Below are 3,434 nucleotides of genomic sequence, written 5' to 3'. Positions count from 1 at the left end.
GGGTAAACGGGGAAAGGCAGAAGGACAGTCACCTATCCCGTAATCCACAATCCAGACTCCAGGAGAAGGGGGCATGTCCTGCAGACTGGGAGAGGAAACAACCCCTCTTCCTCCACATTTCCAATCCCACCCCACCCCAGCATCCTCCTGGGACCCTGGCCCGGCCTGCCTGTGCCCCCAAATGATGTTTTTGCACTGGTTCAGAGAATATACGAAGCCAAGGCCCATTGAAGACATGTGATGGAGTACATGGGCGTCAGTTCCCTCTGGGGGCAGGTGCCCCGGTCCCCGCCTTCAAGCAGGTGTGTGTGTGTGTGTCCCTGCCCGAGAGTACCCTGCCTCATCCTCCCTCAACTGTACATAGCCCTGAGTCAGTCCTGAGTGGGTGAATGCAGATGCGATTTCTCAGGTCATTTGTATGTTTGACATTATGGCTGCTGCTTTTGCTGCCACTACCCCTGAGCCCAGCCTGGCTTTAAGCCAGAATAAGGGGGCTTTCCTGAGTCTTGTGGGTGGGAAGATGGAGCTCTGTGGCAGGGCTGAAGAGTCGGGGTGCACTTTAGCTTTTTTGGCAAGATTGGAACTTTCGTGGTTTTGTTAACTGTGGTTGGGGCTGACCTGGCTATGGCTCAGGGACTGAGGGCAGGCAGCAGAGGGAGTACCCTGACATTACTGTCCTCAGCTCGACCTCTCAGCTCATCAGCCCCAGCAGGAGGCACTGCCACAAACTGATCTGCCTCCCCACTTCTTGCACCCCAGATGGGGATAACCTTGGGGGCTATATAGTCTGAATGTATCTCTTTCCCCATTTTAACCTGAGCTGCCTAACGCACAGTGGGGGTGGGGCCGGGCAAAGGGGGCAGGACTGAATCATAGATTCTGGGAAATTACCAGGGAGATTGTCACCTGCTCATGGAGCACCCCCTCCACACCTGGTCGTCCCACACAGCACCTTATGCAGAGAGGGGCTTGGGTGGCAGGGGTGGGCTTCATGAGGGTGAGGGCAGCCCCCTGGCCTGCTGCCCCATTCCTCGCCTGTTTGTGCTGCTACTCTGCCTGCTGTCCTGACCAGTCAGGAGGGGGTTGTGACATTTGATGGAGTGGTTCCTGGTCTGGGGCCTCTGCTTGGGGGCTTTGCCAAGAGCTGCTTATGGGTATGGTCTGTCCAGACACCTTGTTTCAAAGGGAGTGGGCATGAGCTAGCAAGCAAAGCAACCCCACAGCTGATCAAGAACTTTTTCTTGTTTTTAAACCATCACGTCTTCATTTCACATTGGAATAAAGTGAGTTTTTGAAACCTGCTGTGCCAGCCTCTCCTGCGTATTCTGTGTCCTATCTCTAGTTGTGAGACACATTGCTAGAAGTGTCACTGCTTTTAAAACAGATGAAGGTTTAAGGGAGCAAGGGAACAGTCACAGGCTGGGGTTTGCACGTGTATCTTAAGTCAGGAGACCGAAGAGGGTACCATATGGGAATGTTCATGGTCTCTGGTCCCTGCAAAGAGAAGACTAGGTCCCTGTGGTGGCTGCCCCTGGTAGATGGGAGGGCTGGAGTTGCCTGCTGGTGGGGTTCTATCTCTGTGAGTCAGAATTGGACAGCATCCCCAGGAGACAAGAACAAGGAGTGCTAGGGGACAGAGGGTTCCTGGAATGTAACAACCTGGGGAGCCCTGCTGGTGTAGTTGTGCCGCCAATCCAAAGCAATCCTTTGTGGGATTTATGATTCAGTTCCGACTTGACAGCAATGGGTTAAGGGTAGGTAGGTTTTAGATCACATTGGCTTAAAATGAGGGAGGACTGGCTGTAGAGTAAGTGGACACTTGAGTGGTGTTAAGGGGTGGGCCAGTGAGGGTAGCGCATGGTAAGAGAGGGAAAGAGGGCAGGGGAGCTTATTAAAGTCATACTACAGCTGGTACCGCTGCATGACCTCTGAGCAGCCCAACTCTCCAGTGTGTGAATGCCTCTTCAACGTGGGAGAACGATTTGTGAAATTCTGAAGAAAAAAAAGATTGCATTGCCTTTGTTTTCTGAGTTGGCAGGAGAAGAGTGCCTAAATACATGGGTTTAGTACCCTGACCCTTAGGCCACATGCACCCCCCCCTCCCCCGTGTCCTATCAGCAGTTTTACAGTTCCTGTAAGTAGACCTTATCCTGAGCACAATGGGGGTCATGGGTTTCAATTGCATCTGTTGGAATGAGGGCATCTTGTAAAGGTGTGAATGTATTTGAGTTCATTCTAACTAGTCTTGGGTTGGCCCCTTTCTTATGGTTGACCCCTAAACATGAGTGCCATCAGGTATCTTATACTGCAGCTCTTCCTCAAGCCAAGGAGCCTGTGGGAGACAGCAAGGGCACTCCTGAGGCCCCTCAGGGGTGCTGACAGCAGTCCGGCCTCTGACATGTGAACACCCTTCCCTAATCATACTTGAATCTAAAACAGTTTTAATTCCATGCAATCCAAAGGATTGTTTGTTCATAGAGGAAACAGGTTAGATGTGAGAAATCATCGTAATGCCCTTTTCCTTCTGTTGTGACAAATGAAGTTGAAAGAAAATTGTTATTATGTGAGGTTTGGATGAGCTTAAGATGGTAAATGAACTGTCTTGTCACCAAGCTTCACAAGCCACACCCACTGTCTCTTCATGTCTCAATCTCTCACCTAGGAACTACACTTAGTACTAATTTTCTTTCGGCATTCTTAACGTGCATCATTATTTTTAGAATTTAAAAATGCTTTAAAAACTGTTAAAGCCAAATTAAACTTTTAAGGTATGTCATTTTCCATGTCATTGAGAAAGGTGTTGAAGAATGTCCTATAAGGACATTGGCACACAGCCAGGTAGGGAGCTGTTCTGTGCTGTTAGTCAGATGTGACCCAGAGTTGACCTTCCAGCAGGTTTTCAGAGCCTGTAGTGTGGGAGATTACTGCAGAGCATCTGGTGGATTTGAACCATGTACCTTTGGGTTGGCAGCACAGCTCTTTACTACTCTGCCACTAGAGCTTCTAAATAGGGAGCCCTGATGGTACTTGAATAAGCTCATCTTCAACTCCAGGATCTAAACACAAAAGAGAACAAGTGTTATCTAGACAGGTGAGAGAACAAGTAGCGCCCTGAGGAGAAAACAATGCAGGCAAGAATAAATGACATACTCTTGTGTGTTCATTTCTTAGCCTCTACCTCATTCCTAACAGTCATCCCAAAATGGGGCTGGTAGGCAGTGAAGTATGGTGAGGGGGTAGGGAAGATGTGTGCACCTCATCTTGCTAACAGAGTTATGTAAGCAGAATCAGGTTAAGAACATATTTAGGTTCAAAATATGGTGTTTGGCACATGACCCTAACTCCCACAACACTTAAGAATAAAAGTGTGTGTAGGACACCGTGTTGGCATCCAACAGGTGTTCAAATAAGGATGACAGAATATAAAGCAGTAA

Source organism: Elephantulus edwardii, unplaced genomic scaffold, assembly GCF_000299155.1.
Source record: "Elephantulus edwardii isolate Elephantulus edwardi_28Jun2011 unplaced genomic scaffold, EleEdw1.0 scaffold00094, whole genome shotgun sequence".
NCBI lineage: Eukaryota > Metazoa > Chordata > Mammalia > Macroscelidea > Macroscelididae > Elephantulus > Elephantulus edwardii.
Note: the sequence above shows the minus strand (reverse complement) of the source record.